The sequence below is a fragment of the Amblyomma maculatum genome, chromosome 3 (genome assembly GCF_055883805.1).
Source record: "Amblyomma maculatum isolate TAMU_Amacu chromosome 3, ASM5588380v1, whole genome shotgun sequence".
Taxonomy (NCBI): Eukaryota; Metazoa; Arthropoda; class Arachnida; order Ixodida; family Ixodidae; genus Amblyomma; species Amblyomma maculatum.
The window spans coordinates 192,799,381-192,825,048 of NC_139346.1; the positions used below are offsets into that span (position 1 = coordinate 192,799,381).

The 25,668-nt window shown below is 45.4% G+C and overlaps 1 protein-coding gene across 2 annotated transcripts in view; it reads left to right on the top strand.

Moving 5' to 3' along the window:
- Positions 1-25,668, top strand: part of LOC146197306 (uncharacterized) — a 525,739-nt gene that overhangs the window by 288,479 nt on the left and 211,592 nt on the right. For both annotated transcript variants that reach the window (XM_084599121.1, XM_084599122.1), the window contains one exon: positions 5,229-5,290. The gene's annotated coding sequence lies outside the window, so the exon portion shown is untranslated. The remainder of the gene's footprint in view (positions 1-5,228; positions 5,291-25,668) is intronic.

Genomic DNA, 25,668 nt, shown 5'->3' on the forward strand with positions numbered 1-25,668 from the left:
TGTTACAAATGTTTGCTGCAATGAGCCCTCCGAATTGGCCAAGACATGGAGTGCACGAGAGGAACTAAGCACAAATGATGCTGCATATTAAGATAAACAACAGCTACAGAATTGCAGTATTATACAGGCACTCATTGATGGCAGAAACCCGCATTTTTAAGTAGCTTAACATCCAAATTTCTAAAGTCACTGTTCCTGCTCTAAAAAGAAGGGTTTAATAATAACATCATTTAAAGTTTTCAATTATGCAGTAAGCTTAGATTACATGAAGCGACACCAACGCCGGTGTTTGAGGACACGAAAGGGCTCACTCGACCACAAGAGATATTTCTCAACAAAGTAATAACAAACGCTGCTTACACACCGCACATACTTGACAAGTGGTCTCTCCGAAGACACGAAACACTCAAACACAACATATGCACGCACTGTCAGGAACAGTGTACAGCAGACCTAGAACATCTTATATGGCAATGTTAATCGTTTTCACGAGGAAGAAACAAAATTACGCATATTCCACACGACGACATGCCCACATTAGCAGGTCAGGTTATATCAAGCACCGAAATACAACACTCCATTGCTACATACGGCAGTGAGAGCGACCTGCTTCGAGTAGTGTGAGAGAGGTCGACTTACAGCGCGAAGATCGGCCGCATGGCAAGCAACAAGCAACAGCTTGAAGAACCGTTAAGACGAAGTTACACTCCCATCCCTCCTAACTCCCCAAGAACCCAAACAGCGGCCGAGAGCCATCCCTTCCCTTCAATAAAGGCTTCATTCATTCATTCATTCCTTCCGTAAACTACACAACGTTTTGCTGGTTTCCATGTACCCTTCCTGAAGACACTTTCGGGACATGTCCAGGGCATATCGAAATCAACATGCAGGCTAGCATGAAAGTGCCTCCCTTCTTAGAGCAGCTGTGCGGACGTAACTTATGTTAGTGTAAAGAATTAATGTGCAAGCCGCAGCCCCATAATGAAGCTAGATATCTAACATGTGGCTAAAGTCCAATGTGTAAGCGTGACCCGCTGCAGTAACTGTGCAGTTTCATGGTTTTACAAGAGTTTAAAGTAAAGTTATTTGTTTACCCACAGTGCTATATGCGACATGACAATCACAAGGCTCACAGTTAACAAGAAAAAGCCAACAACCATACACTCCTGATATATTACCACGGAGTTTGCAGTATAAATGTCAGATAGTTACTGAAATATGATTGAATAATTTTGGCAACCAGCTATGTGTGCATGCCATCGATTTCTCAACTACGCATCACAAATTAAAAAAAAAAAACAAACAAAAAACTATGGTCTGTATGGATGCTGCTAGCTGTTCACAAGAAACACTATAAAGGCATGGGTAGATTTAAGGGGGAGGGTGTAGTGGGACCGCCTGAGCTGCCCCTGTCCAAGGACGGCCCTAAATTTGGCCCTATGTTCAAGCTACCACTTAGGTAAGAGATTAGTAATAAAAAGTGTATAAAATACATGAGTGCTGCGCCACAGCCATAGCTATAAAAATGGTATTGACATTGCCTTCGGGCAGGGCCTAGGGCATTACAAATGCAAGAGTTGCTAGGCCTCACTTGAACAAACAAAAGAAGAAGAAGAAGAAGAAGAAGAAGAAGAAGAAGAAGAAGAAGAAGAAGAAGAAGAAGAAGAAGAAGAAGAAGAAGAAGAAGAAGAAGAAGAAGAAGAAGAAGAAGAAGAAGAAGAAGAAGAAGAAGAAGAAGCCGCTGGCTTCACGCGTGCCAAGGCAGTTCAGTGAACATTAACGGCTAGCAGGTGGTCTGATTAATGCGAAGCCAGCCACTACGACACCTTCACCGTGCGTTGAAAGTTCTGGTGTTGGTTTTTGAACGAGAAAAAGAAAATAAAGAAAAGATACCTTCATAGTTATTCTTTCGTCTGCGTCCGTCGGCGAAAAGCTGTTGACTCAACCTCGAGCCACGCTTTAATGCTGCCCAAGCTGATATAATGCGTCCGGAGAGATTCGATCCAAGGGCTCCTCATTACGTCGCCAGGTTGGCGCGTTTTCTCGCAACCTTCTTCGCCTTCTAGGAGCCGCACTCGTTTTCTGCGCGTATAGCTAGGCAGAAAGGGCCCCAATGGGCGGGAATACAGCGCGTAGAATGAATCGGACGTCGGCGGTCCCAGTAGGCCATTTCTTTCTCACACCGTATTCGCAAGTACCCCATGCGCATGGCGAGAGTCCTCTTTTGCTTCTCCACCCCACGCAATTATTTATCGGGCTGCATTTGCGGTTAATTCCCTCCGCGCTTCCGCGATTAAATACCGATAAGGAAGTGCTCGTGCGCGAGCGCGCCGCGTGCTGGCGGCGCGGCTGTCTCCCCTTCTTTTTTTTCTTTTGCATTACCCTGTAGCCGCTGCTGTTGCTTGCTCTGGTAGCGGGCAGCAACACCAATGAATGCGGCGCGTCTGATGAACTCTCGCTTCGCCCGATGCCTGCCTGCCGGCGATCGCAATGAGATCGCGGGACCCCTAATCGAACTTTACAACGCTTACACGATCGCGTCGTTTCTGGCTTGATGTATAGAGCTCATTTCGATAGCGACCCCGCGGGCCTGAGAAAGCTAGAGTGAACACGCCACTAAACAACCCAGTGTGTGCATGTGGTGCGCGCACCTCCTCGTACTTCTTTTACGTGGTCGCGCTTGTTTTCGTTGTGATCAACGTCTTGACGACGTCTAAGTGTCGGCTTTGGTCGGTTGTCGCCGAACCTCGCAGAAAGGCGAAGGAGGAAAGAAATGCGACCGGGGCTTTGCAATCCAATCGAAATGGCCGCCTCAGTCCAATCAGAACTGGAACGACGGCTTATAGCCCGGTTATATGTACAAGTGCGTTTCGTTAAGCATAGACAGTCAGAGCTAACCTATCAAGCGGTCCGTGAAAGCGATTCGTATCTGTTTATCAAGAAGTGCGCGATTTCTTTCTGTGGAAAGGGTTTGCTTTCATTATTTTTCTTTTAAGCGTGATCTGCGTTTCTTCCAACGTCTCGTTTGCGTTTGCGGGCTGCCTTACGTGACCGGCAATTTTGAAGATAACCTCACCAAGATGGAAGAGACATTCGTTACAGCATCATGAGTGGTCGCAGGCACCGTCGCTTAATCGGAGCCACCGTGGTGTAAGTATAGGGCCCGCCGTTCTGGAGCATGGTAAACTGCAGCACCAAATGGCCAACATGATGCAGGGAAAAAATATGGAGCACTGAAACACCAGAAAGTCCAACATGATAAAGTAGAGATATGTGGCCATTGTACTGCAACACCGGAAATTCAATATGATAGCGCGGATCAACGTGGTGCACTTTCAGCAAACGCCAGAAGCCCAACATAGTGCAATAGAACAGCATGGTGCACTGCAGTGCAGTACCTGAAAGTCCAGCATGATACATTGGAACAACATAGTGCGCTGCAGTGCTGGAAAGTCCAACATGGTGCACTTGCAGAAAGCCCCTTGCCGATGTTTTGTGGGTAGAGCATACAATCGGTAATTGTTGCTTCACTTCGTTCATCTACTTTTCCTCACTCTGTACGGATGCTTACGGTTCGCGCTTCAGACTTCGCCAAAATGTGTAAACTCCACCAACTAGCCCAATAAACAGCCTTGATGAGAGACGCCCCACTCTTTACGGAGACAATAGTCACATTTCAACTGCTTTCTTCGGCACTTAGACCCTTGGACAGATAACAAACGAGGTGTTCTCCGGGCACGTGTTCGTGTTTTCAGTGAACCGATTAACACCGTCAGAAAAGGGATCGAGTAATTAGCTGCAGAAAATAAATCAGGAACGCATGTTAACGCCACCGTGAAAGGCGGTGCTGTGTTAAGCGGCAACGCCTTTCACGAGAGGATGAATAAGATGGTCGTTCTCCCTTAGCACTAACAGGTATACAGCTTCGTTTGAACGCTTGCGTCTGATCTGATAAGGGCCGCTTGAAATGTGCCTGTCATCAAGGTGGTTGAGATTCGCTCGTACGGCATTAGAGCAATAGCCCGGCTATTAAAGCCTTCGGCTCTGCGAAGGGCACCTCTTAACGCTTTGTAATGCCCAGTCGTGACCATCAAGCAGTTCACTCGAAGCGGTTTTTTTTTTTTTTTTTTGCATTAACGAATGCCTACATCTTTGTTTCTTTGGACTCCATTCAGTGTAAAAGTTGGTGGACATCAACGCGTGCAGTCACGAGGGGTTGTACCCTTAAACGTTCCCGCGTTTGCAATGAAACGTGAAGGGATGCCAGCCACCGCAAGTTTCGCTGCCAAAGTTGGCACCTGAAAAGAGACCGGCTGTAAAAGAAGAGATAGTAGAAGGAAGCGTGCAGCTCCAGGGGCGCATGGCAGTGGAGAAACAGAGAAGTGAAAGCTATTTAGAAAGTGTGCTCAAAGGCACTGTGTCCACTGTCACATTGCGATATACACGGTATTTCTACGCGACAATAATATATGGTCCACAGTCTCGGGGATGCCACAAGTTCAACATTCCGGAGGGTGCACCTGTTCAATTAAATGCGAGTACCTGCGCGCCAGTGTATGCAGGCGAAAGAAATGTGCTAGCCGTTTCCTTGATGGGTTTGGACAAGAGGCCTCTGTCGGAGGAACGGCTGCTGGGCGCTTGGCAGGACAAAGGGAAGGGCGTCCAGGCAGTGCGGAATCTTTGCCGGTTTTTTTTTTTCTTTTTTTTTTGTGCGACACCGGACTCGATTTGCGCTTGTAAAGCAAACTGCCTTGTCTGTATATTTTTTCATATGCCTTCTGCCGCATCATCACCCATCATGATTCTCTTTCTTCTCCCCTTCCTCTTCCTCAGTGCGAAGTAGCAGACCAGATTTTTATCATTCCGGCCAACTTATCGGTCTTTCCTTTCAATAAATCCATTTATCTATCTATGGGACAAATATATGCATATTTACAAATAAATAAAATCATGAACGTGTTACCCTCATATCAGAGCCAATGTGTTAATAGTTCTCTTTCGAAGGCATTTAGTAAGAAACATATTCCTTTAATTTCTTATAGATGCGGGTGTTAGTCATGTTGCTATATGGTGGATTGTTTGTATAGACATTTTACGTTCAGTGAAATTATTGTGTGGACCTCCGGCAACGCTGACGCAAAAAAACTGTTCTGTGACGATATGATAGCTCGTACAAGAACTTAGCTTTTTTTGTTGATGTTTTCTTTTTCTTTTCTTTTTTTACGCAGTGATCAAGAAACAGCAGCAGAAGGCGGTACTCGCTGCTGGCTAGGGCTTCGGAACCGATGGGGTGAGTACGAGCGGCTGTCTACTTTGAAGCCCAAAGAGAGTGATGTGGTCATGTTTTGAATTGAGGAAAATTGCAAAGAGGGCATCTTTGCCAACGCATCACTTTAGATGCGCATCTTTTTTTTTTTTCTTTTCCACTTCCAGAAGCCATTGGAGCTCATATCTCCCCCCCCCCCCCCCCCAAACTACGTAAAAAAATATAATAATAATAATAATAATAATAATAATAATAATAATAATAATAATAATAATAATAATAATAATAATAATAATAATAATAATAATAATAATAATAATAATAAACTGTTCTTTTTGATTTCCGAAATTATACTGTACGAACCACCTATGCCGTCCGCTTGAACAGTGGGTGAGTTATTCACTCAACACAATTCTAAACAGTCTGAATGTGTTTTAAGGGTCCGCTAGTCGCAGTAACGAAAATGACGGACGGATTGATTATATTTGCACACAACACCAAAGTTATCAGAACAAAAGCTTCGGCGCCCATAAAACGTACGTGTGCTTGTCAAGATTACCTATAGAGGTGATGCCACGTGATCGCCACATCTTTCTTTAGCTTTTTTTCATCTAAAATAAGAACTATACGGAGAGATTCCTTATTTACTGTTTTATTTGCCATCATTGCTTAATGCACTGTCAATAGTTGAGCTTGAAGTGTGACGTAAATTCTTTAGGTGTTGCGATGATATTTCGCTTAATTGTTTGATAAAGTCTGGCCAGCTAGTTACACATCTATTTAGCATTCAATCATGACGTCAACAGAGGATCCCACGATGATTTACGTCAGCTGCGCGAACTTCGGGGAAACGAATTCTAACGAAATGAACGAAAAATTCTTAAAAGCACCGATTCCATTGAAAATTTGTTCCTCCAGGTGAATAAAATTTTCACGAGCCACATAATATTTCTGCTGTAATTGTTCATTCTGGTCTTTTTCTTTCAGAAAAGAATAACTTATCGAGTGACATGTATAGAGACGTCATGAAGCAGCTGGCAGGAATACTTGAACTTTATGCCATGCCCTTATGATCGCAGAAAAAGATAATTTTTTTGAAAAAGCATTGGAAATGATCTATCACCTTGAAAAATAAAATGGGTTCTTTGAACGTCAAGCTACTTTAAAAAAAATAAATAAAAAAGGAAAAGCTGCTTAAAACTAATGGCACAGGCACAAATGAAATGTCTTGAACTGCCCACATTCGCTGTTAATGCATTGCTAAAGGTTGAAATGATATTAATCCTGGGAAAAAAAAGAACATATTCAGAAGAGAAATCCTCCCACCTGTAACACCGCATGCTGTAGAGCTTCAGCGACTGTTGGAATGTGAAAAATCAATGGCCTTTGTTCTCAGAGCAGCGCCACAGCATAAGCTCTTGGTGCATCGCGGCTTTTAAGGCGAAAGCCTTACTTGCGGCTATGTTTGCGATAACATTTCCGTAAAATGTGGAAACAAAATGCAACATTTGATATGACACTGGTAGTTATGAGTGTGTATTTAATGTATAAATGTCGTGTCATGCCTAGTCATGTCATGTGAGTCAATATAGTTTAGTTATTAGTAATAGTCATGTGTCATGAGTTAGTCAGAGCTGAGATTCAATGTACATGACTATGAAGTCCATCACTTGTATAGGTCATTAAGTCATGACCATGACTAGTGTCTAGTCATTACTCTAAAATGATCTGAGTCATGACACTCAAAAGTGCTCAATAATGGCACCAAAAAGTGCTAATTCATGACACTAAAAAGTGCTGAGGCATGACACTCAGAAGGCCTGAGTGTTGAGCGAAAGCTTAGGCTGTGGGCGACCAAGCGTTACACAAACACAACCAGCGTTCCGTTGATATCAAAGTTCACCGGTTTTCTGTGCAGAATCCACTTGCATTGGCACCAAAGGCAACTAGGAGCTACTTAAGAGGCACTGGAGCACTAGAGGCACTAATTAAAGACGACTAGGAGCTACTAAAGAGCAGCCAACGCACATGCTTTCGTACTTCTCCAACGTAGATATATCTGCAGTGCTATCAAAGGTTTCTTTGTTTTTGTTTCTTTGTTTGTTTTTTCTTTGCTATGATCGCTTCGTTAGCATACCAGCGGACTAAGGAAATATTTAGAAAAATATCTCAAATGGATGAACAACAGCAAGTTTCTGCAGTAAGTGACGCCTTTTTATATATATTTTTCACAATATAGGGCGGCGCATACAGTTCGGTGAAGCGCTGGAATCATGCTCTCTCGAGCAGCATTCACTGATATTTAGCCTAAATTTTTTTTTAATTATTATTCTTAAGACTGTCAAAATGTCAGAAACTCCTTGTTAGAAATAACATGCGTCCAGTGAAGTTAGTACAGTAACTTGTAATGACCCCGTGAATGCAGTGTAGCGACCAAGAACTTGGAAGAAAAAAAAAAAAAAAGGAGCTTATTTCCTTGCTCATAGATAAACCTATAGTAAAAGCCGGCACAAGCAGTTTCCGATTCGGGGAACACTTATATGTATTTGTACAGAGCGAATCCTTGACATCGCACTGAAAACGGCGACGTAAAAACGCCCGAGCGCTGTGCGATATTTCAGTGCACGTTTAAAGAACCCCAGTCGGAGCCCTCTCGTGCAACATTCCTTTCTTTCTTGCTTCTTTCAACTCTTCATTCATTCCCTGACGGCGCGTTTCAGAACGTTGGTTCAGGCGTCCTCCGTTAATGTAACGGCTACATCGCCTTTTCGTTTCCCGACAATCAAATATCGCTGTTAAGTATTATCGTTACTGAGCCCTTACTGTGCGTAACATCTCGTTCAGCTAAAATTGAGATATTAAAGAAAGGAAAAATTTCGCTGCTACATTCATTTGTTTTGTCTGTGGCATCTGCGTGCAGCTATATTTGGCCCGTGGTATTAAAACAGCACGCATATTTCACGCGAAGCATGGTGTACAAATGAAGTTTCTTTGCTGTGTCAGGTAAAGCCCCTTCAGTGTCAGGATGCTTGTTGGTATTCCATTGAACTGCGGCTAATAACAATCTTCAAAAAATATTCCACACTATTTATCGATGGTTTTTGATGGTCACACAGACATAGCAAAATATGTGTTTAATTTGCTTTTTCAACCTTTATTTTAATTCTGATGCTGGTGGCGATATTAATTATGATTATGTTTAGTAACATATTGTTAGTTGTAATAAACTGGCGGCCTGTGAGTCCTCGAGCTCCAGCAAATGTTTGTCGCGATCGCTTCCGCCTTCTTTCCAAAGGGAGCCGCCTCGTCGCAGATGCGACCGGTGCTCTCGTTAACAGAATATCGCACTTTTCTCTATCATTTTAAATGGTTTTGCTGGTCGCAAACCGTAGCTATTGCCCCGTCCTTTTTGCATAAGGACTGGGATTGGTCTGAAGTGTCAACCAAAGGACGCGATTTCGTCGTGCGACCACGGCCTTCGAAACGCTACCGCGAACGGACAACGAGAAGCCTTCCTCCGGCAGTGGAAGGCAGTAGATGCTCGGGGAGCCAGTCCACACCTTCCAAGGGCGCGGAGCTCTATATTGCATATATGCCCAGTGCAATGTCTAGAATTTGCTACGACCTACCGTGCATAATTTTTTGGTTTGTCGGGTTTTAATCGGTCTATCTCTCCCTACCTTTGTCCTTTGTCGGGTTAGTGGAGGTTCTTGTACAAAGCGATGGACCATTTATTTTTAAAAAGTACTGTTTTCGCACGAGCCCCACGTGGAGTAGGGGTTTGTGCTTTCGGTCGGGGCTCGAAGGGGTAGTGATTCAATTCCTGCTGGAGAAGGGTTTTTTTTTTTTTTTCTTCTTAAAGCCCCGCTTTGTTGTCTGGCTCCTTGAAGGTCCAATGTGAGTCATCGCTGACATTCGCCCTAGGCGCAATTACGTTCTCTCAGCTGTAGGGTCCCGCAACTTCTTTCCCTTCGCTGGTTGTCTTACAGCCAGTTAAACAGCGATTGTTGCTGAGAGGTGTCTCTGAACACAGCCTACCGGTAACATACACTCACTGAAGGCAGGAAATGATTACGCTGAGAGTAATTGCATAGTATAACCGATGCCATACTGTCACCTCGTGGCTTTGTTCAGGGCTGGTATTGCGGCTATTAAGAATATAAGATATTCACATAATGCAACCTGGAACACATCTTAGGGAAGATGTTAGTAATTTATTATAATCTTCTTAACTGTTAAAAAAAAATCAGAAAAGAACTGCACTCAGGGGATTCGAACACGTTTTGAGTGCCGAGATAATTAATAATAATCCATTGCGCCGAATGAAGCGATGGGAATGGCAGGCTTTAAATGCGCTCTGGTTCGTTTTGACAGTAGTTCTGCTATTTGTCGCTAGGTGACGCTGCTTAGAGGACCCTACCAGGGTGCCTCGATGTAGGGCGCCGCCGTACAGTGGCGCTGGTATCGAGGCACCCTAGACCCTACCGTTGAGACAACGGAATAGCGTATAGCGCGTATAGCGCATAGCGTAGTGAAGCTTGGGCTTCAAAATCTGTCCCCGTAATATGAGTTTACGCTGGCTTACAGCCTAGTTATACAACACAGTTTTGACCTTGAACACAATATAGAGATTTAGCTTTTTTTCATTTTCTTGAAAGATGCCATGATACCATTCATTTCACTGAGAAAGGAGAGCGCTCTCGACTGCTTCGGGTGTGGTCATGCAATCTTACATCAGAGAGAGTCGTCTATAGCTTTTGCATTCATATCTCAAAACCTTTGTACTGTGGGAGTAACAGCAACCTTTATCCGTAACATTGGCTCATCATAGCAGTTAGTCAGAGATTTAGAATCTTACTGTTATGAGAGAGAGCGAGAGAAGCAGCTTTATTTTCGTCAGTTAAATAAAACTTATTGCATTCACTGGTATACTTGTCCTTGACCACCTGAGGTGGGCAAGAGTTCTTGACTGTCGGTGACCAGGCAACGGTCCGCAGGTGTACAGCGGGGTCCGTGGGCTGGACACCGCACCCTCCCAGTTTGAAGTGCTGTTCAATTTCCGCCCTAGTTTCATCCGAGGCTTTAACCTGGAGCAGTTGCTCAGCATCAAGATAAGATCTGCTTTCGGAGGATTGCAATTTTTGCATTTTGGGGGAAGAACTGCCCGGGTGTATATGTGAAATTTTGTAGGGATGGCCCACGAGAGGGCCAGATGCCTCCAGTTAGCCTACTTTAATATACTGTAGTGACTTATGTGGAGAGAGAGAGAGAGAGAGAGAGAGAGAGAGAGAGAGAGAGAGAGAGAGAGAGAGAGAGAGAGAGAGAGAGAGAGAGAGAGAGAGAGAGAGAGAGAGAGAGAGAGAGAGAGAGAGAGAGAGAGAGAGTATTTCCCTACTCTTGCGGTAATGCATCATTATTTCGTGTAACGTCACCATGAGACTCCTTGCTGAGCCCAGGTCAACCTCACCCACCACTCGGCTGACGAAACTTCGGGCATAGTTGTGGGCAGCTTCATTCATTTGGTGCGAGAATGTGCGATGTTATACGAGAACTCCAATTCGAGCTCGGCAAAGGTTAACCAATTGTGAGGCTATGGCGACTTGCACTTTTTTGTTTTCATCAAACGTATATGTTTTAAGGGGCTTTGGAGGGTTCATCTGGATATAACAAGGGGAAGTTACATTCCGGCAAAATCCAAATTTTGTCCAAAATAGGTGGCCGGAATGTGAGGCAGATACATGGGATATAATGCATAGAGCAAAGAAGCTGATCTTATCTAGGAGATCTATAGCAGATGGTAAGACAGGATAGTATGCTGCGCTAAGTGATCGGAGCGGGCAACATCCGCCTAATAAAACGGCCTGTGATGCGGCTGGCGGTGGTCGTTCGCTGGGAGAGAAAAGGTATCCTCACTACACACGCCATAGGCAGCATCAAAGCATTCCACATCTTATCTACATTGTATCAGACCAGTCTCGCTCCTCGGTGATAATGATAAAAGCACCATGCGCCGCGAGAGAAAGGTGGAAGAGGGTGAGTCGAAGTCTGAAGGAAACTCAGGTAAACCCACTGATGGCTACAACACAAGAAGGATAACTCAAGACCGTGAACGCCAATCAGAGCTCCGATTATAGTTTACAGACCAATCGACCGTAAGTGTGATCTGAAAGATCTAATTATCAGCCAAACCGGCTCGCAGTTGGTCGTGACTGCGCACCTCCCGATCCCTATCGCATCTCTTAACGAAGCTTATATGCACGGCGCTCATCAATACCTCGAGAGTCAACGTGGTGTTTTCGGGGCAGAATCTCGAGCACCGAAGCCGTATTTTGAACGTTTTAACGACTCGCCAGTAAATGAAATGGCGACCGCTGATTCGAAATGTCGCAGGAACATTCTAAAAAAAAAAAAAAAAGAAAAAAAAAGTTTGATTTATGAGACCGCTGTCACTTTTTATTGCCCTTCATAATATATACGTTTCTCGACGCTCTTTATATTGTATTTTTCTTGCTCGCATCGCGTTTCTGAATTTTCTTCTCTGACGCCACTTAACTGTGATCTCCACAAAGTCCATTTCTTGTGCCTATAGAAAAAGAAGCCGATTTCTGCTTTTCTTATGCAAAATATTTGCTTACGATGTGCATCTCAGCTTTTACCTTATGATATTTCGTGCTTTTCAAAAGAAACCTATACATCTCCGATAGCTCTTGAAATATTTATGAGAAAAACCGCTTGGTATGTGCGTTCGGCCTTTCAAGCGGTGTTAATACATGACTATAGAAAATTGCAATAAAGATCAATCAGAAGCTGTTGGCGCGAAATTGTTGACTACAGAGCCGTGAGCAGAGACGCCAACGCTCCTGTCAAATGACCTGCTGTCACGATACCGTTACCGCCAGCACCTTACTGGGCGTGCGTGTTTTTTATTGTGCACTATGTGATCAATTAGTTTCGTTGGCGCTAAATGAAAAATTAATGTCGTCCTGCGTCGGTATATTCAACATCATTATTTACAGAGACGTATACTTTCAACCAGAACAGAGATTTTGTGAGCTACAGAAAAGGGGCCGGAAATGGAATGCAATACCGCCATCACGAACCGATTACGCAAGTTAAGGATAGTACGTCAGCGCAGTTTTTTTAAGGCGAAAGCTTCCTTGCCTCATGAATGCCGTGACAAGATCCTGTGAACGTAAGCTGTGAAATAAATGTCTCAGCGGATGGGATGTCTTACACAGAGACAAATGTCCCTATATTTAGGGTCAAGTTCTACAATTTCCCTGAACTATAGTGACAAACGAGTAAACGTAGGGACAGTTTGTCCCTATCCCTGTCGCACCATATATGATGCATTCAATCATCAGTGAAATTGGGACAAGCCACCAAACAATGATCGCAAGGCCTTGCTGCACGTAATGGTACTTCAGTGCATCTCTGGAATTTTGCCTGGTATACATATCGTCGTTCACGTCAAACTGGCAATCACGGTGGGAGTCCTTTTCTCTGCGGACGTCACAAGTTGGAATTTAGGGATGGGAAAGTTCCTAAATGCGATTATCTCGGCAGAGAATAAATCTTTTGCGGCTGAAAAATCGTCAACATACCCACGCATAAGAGTTAAAGAATCCATTTTTAGCCAGTGTAAATAAATATTGAATGCAGTGGCCTCAAGATTTCCTTGTGCGCTGCATGACGGCTCAATTCGAACGTGTCGGTCTTATTCCCGCGGTGTCATCGGGAACAGACTCGTGTGGAATATGCTAATATTTATGAAAACAGAGGGTCCAGGCAGTCGAGTTGTCGCGAGATTGTTAGTCACGCGTGCTTGAGAACCCTCCCTTTCCTTCCCCTCCTCTCGCAATGTCATCGAACATAACCTCCCCACAGCGATCGTTCGCGACAATTGCAGGACGGCTGGCAGAAACGTCCGTTGTCAATGCTCGTTTCATATCCGCCCTGTCGATGAACTGGGAAAATGCGGTACGACATAAAAAAAAAAAAAGAAAAATAAAATAGCCCGCACTTCCGTCGCATTTTTTCTGTCGATGATCAAGGTAATAAACGCTGCTGCACAGGACCGGGACAGTGCGATGAAATAATGAAGAGATGCAGAGTACACGGCCCAGGAATCGATTTGTTCAAACAATGGTCAGCGTCAAAAATGAAGCGGCGCGTTTCCGAAAAGACACGTCAATTCGAAGCCATTGTTGTGACATATTGTTTTGAATGTCTGTCAGGCGGAACGAGTGGGCTGTTTTGTGTACCGTAGCAACTGGGTTCGCTCACGTGTTTACTTTTTTGCTTTTTGTTTTATTTTATTCTCTATTCATGCTGCGTTGTTTGACACGCACCTGTTCCACACTATATGAAGCGTCGCGGTGGAGAAAAAGTAATGTCTTGCCTGCCTAACTCTCCACTCTGGAGTGGAGAGTTCGGCTGTAAAATGAATATTCTGTGTGCTAGTTAATAAATACTACGTGGCGCTATAGGTTTTCCTTGGCAGCGCATCAGCGCTTAAATGTTGTCTCCGTTCGTGTAGTACATGTTAGTCTCTGTTCACCTGCAGAAAGCTTTATTCCTACAAGCGTCCTTAAATTTCATTAGCGCAGTGTTTATTTCCTTCTCAGAAACTATATTTCGTTTTTCCCTTTGAGCCTTATGCAAATATATTTCGCTGTGGGGTGCAAAACAATTGATTGTAAGTCTATGTTTTACTTATGATTAGTTATCTTCCAGTTTAAAGCTTAAGTATCGCTAGTCAAGTGCGCGCTTAGGTGACGTCAGACCACTATACTTTAACCATGCACAGAAGCCCCTTGTGCCGCGTGAATGGCATGCAAATCTAAAGACATTACGTTAATGGACGTCAAGTTTGTAGAAATGTTTGAAATTTCGTTTAGAATGAAAAAATTATTCCATCCGATTGTTTGGATGACAGGCAATTTTAGCGATGACAGACAACTATGTCGGTGACGAATATTACGTTGTCGTGTTAATTCGAAAAGCAGCATGCCACATGAATGTTTCAGTGAGCATTACATACTGAGACACGTTACATGGTTGACTTTTTCATTAATTGTTTTCTTTTTTTTTTTTTCGCCGTTACGTTGCTGATCCTTCGGAAGCTGTGAGCACATACTGCGCCGTCAACACTAAGGGTAAACACACTCATGTGCACGTGACTTCGAATTTAATGCTTACTGCATCGTGCATATAGCATGCGTTTTTTTTTTATTTACCACGATAACGTAACATTCGCTTCGGAAATAAATTTCTGTCATTGTTAAATTTCACTGCCATCCAAAAAATTGGATTAACTAATTTTTGAAGTGCTCAATAAAGCTCGCGGTGAGGCAGCGCAACCAGCCGTCAAGGTATTTGCCTTGCTTCCACCCTGATAAGGCCGGCAGTCCCGTTTGCATGTGAATAACCGGAGGCATGCGCAAAAACATAAGTGGAGGCTCTGATTCTGGACATTTACGACTGCAGAGACAAGAGTGGCCCCTATGGAATGTGGTCATCTTGATCCAGCCACTTGCATCCGTCCGTATGCAATCTTTGTTATTATTATTTTTTTTTTTTTTGCATGTTTGAGTGTACAGCTCACATATGCTGCGGCGTTGGGGAGAATGACTCCTGAGTATGAGACAAAGGCAGTGTTCTCGGCACCCCGCTAAATATACGACGTACGTCGGAACGACAGCGCTGGGCGAAATGGAGGCCTTTATGACTCGCGTTTCCTCATTACAGCGTGCCCGGATTCCGCTGTTCCGAAGCACAATCGGTCGTATAATCTGTCTCAAATCACAATCCACGGCGCGGACGAATGAGAATATTGTCGATACCGGGCCGTCAGGATTGGCATGGCGTTCACAAGCGTGCAAAGCGAGCAGCATGATGCGATAATCAAGACCCACCATCATCTCATCGTAGCTACTTTTCCCTCTTCTCTGTGATGCAACGATGTCTCTCACCATTTCATTTTATTTTTCTGCCTTTATTTTGATAAAATTGAAAGAGAAGCCGACATTCACATTGTTTTGAGCCTGGCTGTCGTGTCAGCCAACTATAATTCATTTTACTCAGAAAATCCAGTAGTGTGACCGCTCACGCTGATGGCCTGAAAAGCTGAAACAGCATTTTGGAGGGAAATAACTCGTTCCTTGGCATATGATGCTAATAATCGGTCAGTGAACTTGCTGGCATAAGCTCCAGATCAGACTGTATATTGGGATGCCGCGGTGGAAGGCTCTGGATTAATTTAAACCTCATGGGGTTCTTTAACGTGCGTGTCTCAGACAGAACGCACAGCGCATGGGCATTTTCGTATTTTGACTCTATTGAGATCCGACCGCCATGGCTATAGTATCGAACCTTACGAAGCCTTATACGAACTGAGAAGCCTTCAAAAAAGACCTCCTCCCCTCCTTCCCCAGCCATGGCCGACCTCGAAGCCTGTGCAACTTGAATCCCTTGTGAAACAGAGCCGAACATTATACGAAATAAATCCCGCTCACGACAGAACCACCGCCTATCAGATCTCTTCATCTTTAACATGTCTGAAAAGAACTCCTTCGAAGCTGGAGAAGTCAGAAGAGAAACAAAACCCAAAAACCCTGAAGATAAGCATTCTATCTTCACTACTAGTACTAAAAGCCTGAACTCGAGGAAGTCCCCAAAAAGGCGATATTTCAGATCCGGAAATCTTTCTTGAGCGGACCGCTGTCCCTCAAGTCGAATCTCTCCGCATTCTATAGCCCCCAAAATGGTGGCTTAGTAGTCGTAATTCTCCTGAAACTTCAGGCTATACGGTTTCTTAATCGGCACACCTCACATACTGCGTGTCCAATAGAATACATGGTATGAAAGAACAAGGTACCGTTCGCGTCATCCAGGCTATATTTGAATCTAAAGGAGAGAGAAGTTAAAAACTCAACGCTCTTATTCACAAAGCCACCAAAATTGTCATTGGAATACTAGAGGCACCTCACACAACGCTTCAGCCACCTGGGCTTTCACAACACGTGGAAGGAGCTTGCCTTAGCCCACATAGTGAAGCAGTTAGAATGCTTAATAAACTTAGATAATTAGGACATACGAACCTCAAGTAACTGGGATGCAGAAACTCTTGTGAAACAAAAATACACCAAGCAGCGCATTTCGGACAACCTGCGTGAATATATAATCGTATCATCAAAATGAGCATCTCATGTCCATACTACAAAGACCCGCTAGCAAGAACTCTGACCCTAACCTAAGTGCGCAGAACCAACTAAACCCGGACACCAGATACACAGACGCAGCAAGATGCCTGGGAAGACAAGCTCATTCCATAAGCGTCATGAATTTCACCTTTACGCTTCAGACCTGCGCAACTATTCAAATAAGTGACACTGGCACAGCAGAAGAGGCTACAATACCCTTAGTCCTCTCCACGTATAAAAAACATGTCATATTTCTCCCTGATTGCCAGTCCGCTTCAAGAAACCACTAAAAGGGAAGCCGTGAGGAACAAAACTGCAGACCCAACAGGACAGAGGCAAGACGACAACACAAGGGGGGTGTTGTTACCTTGCCTGTGTCATATCGTGTCTGCGGTTTTGTTCCATACGATGTCCCACCAACTGGCCCACAACCACGCACTATTAAGCTGCAAAAGAGAAGAATTTCCAGCATTGCCCTCCAAATCCTTCACCGTACCGCAGCACGCCCTTTCCCGGACGCCTGCATTGTCATATTGTCTTCGGGACGCACACACTTGACAGGAATCGGTAGCTAATGCGTCAGCCTAGAGGGATTTCGGAAGACTCAGGACGTCCCCAAGAAAAATACAGACATCCCCTGCATTACAGACTTAATATAAAGCATATTCCCCACGCCACGCGACTCTAACAAGAGAAGCAGTCATCCTCCGAAAAATTCAAGCTAACATACCTTACTATACGCAGGTTCTCGTCCACCGCCTGTAATTATGATTGCGCTTTCTGTTAAGTGTCGAACACCGTACCACCATGCATAGTACCACATGGTGAGATTCAAGCGATTTCATGGTACCATCAGCACCAAAGATCTAACCGAAGAGCAATGGGAGGCCCAGCAGTCAAGCCCCATGCAGCTATGGAACCCTTCCCACCATACCCCAGCCTATAGAAGACCAGTACAGTCTGGTCGACCAGAATGGGTCCACGGCATCTTGGAATGAGGAGGCTGCGTACCTCAGGCGAAGACTTATCGCCTGCGCAGAATACTCTCTCTCTCTCTCTCTCGCTATCTATCTTTCTCATAATCTAAAGGGATGAGGTTTCATTTGTACGCTTCCTACGAAGTTGTTCCTTATATTGACGTAAACTGCGTCTACTGTAATCGCTGCACTGCGCTGACTCTTTTAAACTATTCGTGATGATTGGGCGCCTCATCTAACCATATGCCAAAAGCAGATTGGCGGTGAGGGAGTTGTATTCACGTAGCACCGACCTTTACCGGGATTGCTTTTCCTCTTGGTGGAGTTTGAATGCAGTCTAGTGGAGTGCTATTTCTTTCCCCCGTCGAGGAATCGCTTTTGATAAAGGGGTTATTGCGTACACTAGTGAAACGCTACCAATCTCCCAATGCGACGTTTTCTTTGTTTCCAAGAACAGTCCCCGTTCCGTCAACATTTTGGTCGCCAGCCAACTGAGTCACTTCGCGCAGCTGCTTTCACTAGGAAAGGAGCTTCTGCCAAAAGCACTCTTTTAGAGTTTAGCTGGTTTTATTTTCAGTTCATTTTTATTTTTTTGTGCTCCTTTATGAGTCGTATTCTGTTTCGCAACATCTGGCATCCTCACTTCCGCGCAGCTTTCGGAATCCCCTGTAAACGGCAACGCTTTATATAGTTTTTGTTTGAAGTCATTACTTGTGGGTTGCAGGCTTCCCTAACGCGGCCCCCTTATGTCTTCTCTTTTTAAAACAAACTCTGAGTGCATGTTCTGCGTCTCGAGAGATCACGACTTTCTCTTCCTTTCTCTCTTTCGCACCAGATCGCTTTGTTTTGATCTTTTATCTCTTCAGCGAGCGTCAACTGGCACTCGCTCTCCTTCCGTCAGCGTTGCGCAAGTGGGGCGAAACTCTCGCTCGTCTTCTGGGGCGAACATTGCAACCCTTTGCTGCCCCACACGCGTGCCAGCCGGCGTCCGAAAAATTCCTTCCCACAGCGGGGTGACCTTCCTTCCTACCCTCCTCTACCGTTCTGCGCGAGAAAGGCTGCTTCTTGAGCTTCCACAACATCTTGACGAGGCTCCGCGTGAGTCAGGGACACGTCTTCCCGCGTAAAGAAAGAAAGAAAGAAAGAAAGAAAGAAAGAAAGAAAGAAAGAAAGAAAGAAAGAAAGAAAGAAAGAAAGAAAGAAAGAAAGAAAGAAAGAAAGAAAGAAAGAAAGAGCAGTTATCCTTATCCTCACGCATTACTTCGCAGTCGATGTTAACTTGGAACAAAGAGGAAGGAAGAGAGTAAACTGCTCGTCGTGAGCTGCAGTCCCTCAAGGTGTCGGTAGGCCAGCAATGTCTCTAAAATATCAGGGAGTGAAGGCAACTTAATGCGAGATTCACTTATTTATTCTAGTGTCATTTCTTTGCCGCTGTTCTAAAAGCTGCAGACTGGGTATTACAGGGACGACGGGGAATATTTTGCACATGATGAAATAGTAAACTGTAACACTTGAAGACAGTTATACTGAGCAGTTCAGCTATACAAAGAATAAAAAAGCGCAAATGTGAGAAGTATGAAAAACAAAACAAAAAAAGAATCATTACATATTGTGGCTACTACTTCATCGACAACCTTTTACATTTATTTTGAGCACTTTCGTTCTGCATTGGCTATGTCTGCAATGCGGAGTTAAAAAGAAGGGATCTGGCGCTGAAAGACGAAAGACAAATTATCGGGGATGCTGTGGGCTCTTCGATGGGACATTTTCTTCGTTTCTTAAAACAAATAAAAAAAATTTATAGACGACTGCTAATATCTGCATCACGCAAGTTAGTGCATTGAAAAGGCAAATGCATATAGCTTATCACGAGTCAAAGTGCACTTCTGGTCACTCCCACGGGAGAACCTACAAGCTCTAGAGCATTTGTGTTCTTGTTGAGGTGAATCGTTCGGGTTCAGGTGCAGGCCGAAGGCTAGCTCGTGCTCGTCGCATGCACACGATGATGTCAGGAATTTGGCCCGCCAGTCATGGTGGCTGTGCTGCCAGATCGAGGAACTTCTGCTGAAAGAGGCTTCACGAACATCGAGGACGGATAAAATTTAGCATAAAAAGCGCGCCAGGCGACTGGTACGGGCCGACGAGTCGACGACGCGACACGCCGAGGGCTAGAGAAAGGAATACGCTCGTATGTCGACCTCTGCGTCGGCCGACAGAGCGCGCACTCGCGGCCGCTCTCTGTGCCCCACCCCCATCCTTTAGAAATAATGGCCGTCCCCACGCCTCCGCGTATTTTCTATGTAATCTTCGCGTTTACAGCGCGCGCGCGCGCTGATCCCGCTCTAGGCTGCCTGCCCTCGGTGAATGGGGCGCAGAACGCCGGGCTCCCCGAACGACGGCCGAAGCTGGACGAGGAGGAGAGGGTGCCCATAGCAGGCTGCTCCGCTTCTTAACGAAGACGGCTGAGGTGGACGAAGAGGAAGGCGAAGGAAGGATCATGGAGCAGTAGTAGTAGCAGCAACACGGGGGGGAAGCGATGTGTTCAAGTATATATAAAAAAAGACAAACATGCACAGGCCTTTGGACAGGAATCCAGCAGCGTCTCAAGGGCGCGAGGCAACGTCTACGACGGGTTATCGCGCAAAGCAATCCCGGGGTGCTCGTTGATGGTCAGCGTGCCTACCTCCGATGATGATGATAATGGTAGTAATCGCGGCAGCATAGAAAGAAGGCGGCAGCAATCTGGGCAAGGTGCCTTGCAAACGAACCGCCTTTGCCGGATTAAGAACATCGCGTGGGGTCTCTTCTCCGTGAACACTGCAGGAAATGCTGGGAGGAAGGATAAGTATCGCGCTACAAGTACTGAAGGAGTGTTAGCGAGTATAGACGCTCTGCTTAACCTCGTTCTCTATCTGCAGATGGTTGTAGCGGCTAGCGTCAGACTGAGATCGGTATCGTGCCATCTTCCATATCGAGATAACTCGATATTCCCTCGTTGTCACCAATGTTTGCGACCACAGGAGACGAATTATTTAATTACAGTGTCAATGTTTCCTTCGAGAAAACCATTTTAGGGAATGAGGATTATAAAACAACACGCGTGTAGCTCACTCAACATTGATCTGCAGCAATGAAGCACGTATAGACTGCAAAGTATATAAGTGCTATTAATAGGGATCATATAACCCTGCTCCAAACGTAACGTCATCTCATGAAACCGTTTTGTAAAATAACTTTGCGGAGAAAAGAAAGCGCTAATTTTATTCTCTGCTACTCACAGGAAGCAATGCTTTTATACATAATTCTTTTAACGCGTGTTTCAATCGGTCCGATCAATGATAAAATTGTTGTACCTGTGTTTTACCCTTTTTCCTGAAACTGACGTTCAGGCCAGGGTCTCTTTAGTAGTATGGGGTTATTTTATTATATATCCAAAAGGAAGGAAAAGGTGTTTTTCAGCCCCAGTATCTGCTATATGATATCTGAAGCCCCTTAACTGGGCCGGCAGAAATAAAAAGGGATAGTGAGAAAGCGGTAGACGAAATCAAAGAGGAGAGCTATAGGGAGAAAGGACAGGCTAGGCAAAAATAAAAATAAAGATAAATACACTATAACACAATCTCATTATTGAAGGTCCTGAATTTACTGGAAACGAAGGACTTGTTCGACTGAAGCTAGAATACGATGCACCCTTGGCCGCTGACGCCGGGCGAATTCACAAAATATGAGTCAGTGCTTTTCGGAACTCGAAATAAAGCTCTGGTGAAACGGCTGGTCGGAAAAACAGGCAACCTCCTTTATGCGGGCGTTCTTGGATCGTCTCGCAGGCTTCCTCTCAAAACTTGGGTCCTTTATCTTTCTCTTTTTTTTTTTTCTTACAAATCATCGCGCTGACAACCTCTTAGATATCAGTGTAAATTTGAGCTCGGATTGCATCCTCGTAAGAAAGGAAGCAACAAGCAGAAAGCAACAAGCTATGGGAGAACGGAGGAGAAAGAACCGAAAGCTGTCTAAAGCCGAGAGAAGGCGAAACGAGCTCACAAAACGGCGCGTCGCGACACGGAATGGCTTCTTTGAAAAGAAAACGGTCGTCGTGATCGAGCAAAAGCGTGTACGTAGTACATGATGCTCGTTTCAGACGCGGCTCTCAGGCGCGTCCTTTTTTTTTATTTAACTTTTCAGCTCCTCTGTTGCAGCGGGTCGCACACATTGCCAACGAGGGCGCAATTCTTGCATGAACAGGCGGGTTCCTTAATATGGGTTTCTTTCTCACGATTGCAGGTCGCAAGGGATTGAAAGGACGGCTCTTCCGTTACCGGTTTGCTCCCTCACATGCCCTGCATAGGCAATTTTTCTACTCCTTGATGTTTCACTTATATCTTCCTGTTCGCGGTTGTCATTCGTGCGCTTTATATGTTCCCACCAAAGGTATCGGCGAGTCAATGTGGTTTCTAATCAATAGTTTGTACTGCTATCGAGTTCATTCGCTTATCCTCCGTCCACTCAGGTACTGAATTGATAGCGAAATATCTTCCTTTACAAAGTTTCTTCCCTCCTCTATCTTCTTATTTTACTCCTCAATCATCTTTGTCCCAGCTAAAATTATCCTGGAAGCGTCGTATGGAAAACGCAATTGGCTTTTTCAGCAAAGTTCGATAACTGACGGAGTTAGCATTCACTCCTTGTACCGAGCACAGCGGTAGAGCTGCTTATCGTCCGCTTTCCCATAAAAATGTTCCTGCTATCGAACCTCGTTCCTCGTCCTTGTTTAACAAGCGAAGAGATACTGGGGCATTTTGCATAACGGGGTAAATACACGCCGGGTCACCGCAACAACGCAGACCAGGAGGAGAAGGCGGGAAGGGGGAGAGACAAGGTGGAGGTAGAGTCGGCCGGGGCGCCTGATTTTCCAGCGCTATCTGCGTGCTCCGACGACAGTCGTAGCGGGAAAACGCGCTCGGAGGAGGAAGGATCCGCTTTGGCGTCGAGATGGGCGCGCGCGCGCGCGCCAGAGCGGAGCAAAGAGGAGCAAGAGCGTGGGAACGAGGCCGAAACGAGCCGATTTTCTCTCAAAAGCGGAAGAAAAAGAAGACGACGAGTCGAAAGGATAAACAAGGCGTCCCGAGCCAACAAGGGGAAAGAAGGAGTGCATGCATGCGCGAAACGTTCGCCGCCGGCGTTTGAGGAGAGTGAGAAGAAGAGATGCAGGCCGGCTTGGGAAGGGGGGGAGGGGGGGGGGGGGGGAGGCTAAGCTGTTGCTGCTGCTGCCGTCATTCTCCGATGTCTGCGGTGTTATGGCAACCACCTGTCTCTTCTCTGTTCTCTCAACGCGAGTCTCGGGAACGTTTGAACAGACCTTGAATGCGACAGAAACGAGAACACGCGCGCTATACACGCAGCAGTATTAAAAGAGAACGACGGAGGAAAGGAGCGTCCGTGGCCTCAGCTAGCGGTAGGATTATGCGTGGGAGTCCCTTCACCGTTGGCGTTAACGTGAACTGACGCGGATGTCTACTTCCAGGGTGGTCGTGTAGGGGAGAGGAAGAGAGGATATGCAGCAATGATCGCACTCCTTGAGATCACTATGCCCTTTCTGCTTGGTACATGTCTAATAAGACGGCTGTCTTGGACTGGAGGGACGCTTTACCGCAGTATCCTTTAATGCATCGAACATTTTTTGTTTAAATGGCTAGCAGCCAAGCAGTCGATGAGAGACAGCAGAAGGATCGTGGGCTACCTTAGCCTTTTCTGGGCCGCAAGCCTCTGATGCTTTTCAGGCAGGAACTGCGTTAGTTTTGCCTCTGGCTTGGAATTTTGAGAAAGCAGCGTGATGAAGCGTAGGCATTATGAAAGCGGGGAAGGAACAATCGCACTATTCTCATCGGGTTGGTTACAAAGTGTGGACCATATAGAAGGAAAAAAAATAAATTAAGAACTTCATATCTACTGCGACATATAGCAGAGTGTTGCTTCACCGAGAGATTCATGTATCCCGGTTTAAATTCCCAACTAGAGTTGCTTTGTGGTCTTAAGGAACGCAGAATGGGTGGCTCCGCCTTGCAACGTTTTACAATCTGTAGTACAATATACATCTTTCCCGCAGTCATTTCTTGTAGGTTGTACAGAGCATAGCGCTTGAAGCGTAAAGCAGAGAGTGCGTCACTTCACGTGACGCGGTGAGTCAGGATCGCGATACAGGGTTTCGTAACTCCACTGTGCCCAGGCAAGCGGCGCAAAGGGCGAGAATGCAGAAAGGGCGGGAAACCATCTCGCGCCGCTCGCGAAAGAGCCCTTCCCTCGAATGCAGCGCTCTGTCGCACGCCACGTGCGTTTCAAGGATGCCCCTGTTGACGACAATGCAACATGAATGTCGTCGTCGTAGTCGCCGTTCCCTTCCCTCGAATGCAGCGCTCTGTCGCACGCCACGTGCGTTTCAAGGATGCCCCTGTTGACGACAATGCAACATGAATGTCGTCGTCGTAGTCGCCGTTCCGGATCAAGCTTCTTCGTGCAGCTCCGACGCGTGACGCTTTTCTGGGGACAATATTCTCTCCTCTCTCTTTCGCCGTCTTCACTCCTACCAATTTTTTTTTTTTTTTTCTCCACCCTTCCACCATGGGGCCGAGCACTGATGCATTCACTCGAGTTTCGCTCGGTTTGCTTCCTTCCACCCCTCCTCCGTCGTCGACGCCCCGCTCTGCTGTTTGTCTTTCGCCAAGCGGGGCAATTATAAAGTTCCGGCAGACCTACTCCGCCGCCGTCTCCGCATTTCCCAATTAAGGCCGCCGCAACGCACTCGCGGCAACTCCGCCAGTCCTTGCCTCTTTCTGCCGTCGCCGCTTGCGCTCTATGCGCATGCGCGTATACACAGATCGCTCTCTCTCTCGCAAGGCGCGCAAGGAGCCGCGTATGAAAGAGCCGATGTCGTTTCCTTGAAACTCACTTATTGAGAGTTCGTGGACGGAGTGAACGCCACAGAGCTGCGCGATATGTCGTTCATATATGAAGTGCTCCGAAGCAGCCCGTTTATGACTCACCGCTATGGAGCAGAGCTGCTCCATAACGCTTCGGAGCGTAGTGCTCCAGTGTGCTGCACTATTGCTGAAAGCTCCGAGCTGGATCGGGCCTCATCGGCTTGGTTTTAAGTTTCTAGGACAAGGGAACGTACATAAATGTGCAGATTATATGCATCTTCATGCAAGTTAGTTGTTACTTGCTGGAAAAAGGAACAACACGTGTGCGGGCGTAGCACGTGCCCTGTATATGCACACTACGTGCAAGTGCGAGATCTAGAGCTACTTTATATCGAACAACTTTTGTAGCAAGTTTCGGAACTCTATGCGTATTATTTACTTTTCTATGCAGCAAAGTCTTTTCCTATTCCTGTCTGTGTGTCTCATCCAAGATGTTATTGAAAATTTGGATCCTCATCTGTCCCTATTGTTATAGACTTGAAAAATAAATGGAAAGAGCAATGACTTGAATAAACAGTAGTTGATAGTTAGATGCCTAGTTATTTATGTGAAAAATAAACTGGATTATACGGCCCAGTGTGTGAGAAACTAAGCCGTACCAAGCAGGAAGCACCCTGTGGCTTGCCCTGCAATCTCCAGCGCAAGCCTATTTGCGTACGCATGCTGGTTTTCCTTTTGCGTACATTTAAAAGTATTACGTTGCAAGCCTTGTGAGAGTCTGAGACACGTAGCAGCTGCAAACCCGCTGTGATTATAGTAGAGGGGGGAGGGGGATGAAAACGCTTTATTTATTTACTTACGATGCTATATATAGAAATTTTGCATGAACTGAAATAATGTAAAATATTTGAGCTTATAAGTGACCAGTTCTCAATAGCTGCCGTTCACAATATTATTTTTGCTTTTTGTGTTCAAGTCATTCGTTGCCTGCATGAAGAACATGCATATAGAACTGCCCAAACAAGTCTGTCATGGACTGTTGTTAGTACATGATGCTTTTTTGTTGTGTTGCTTCTACTGCAGGCTATTAGCGTACTTAACGAATTCAATACTCGCGGCCGAAGTCACATATACAGGGTTTTTCAGCGAAAGTGGATTGGAAGAATAGTCTTCTTGAGATATCGAGATGGCTTGATTGGCGTTTGTGTTAGCCGACATAAGAAAAGGTGTGAATCATGCTGACTAGTCCGATGATTAAATAAATTGTAATAGTATACGGTTAACTATCACCCTTAGGTGCTTGCACG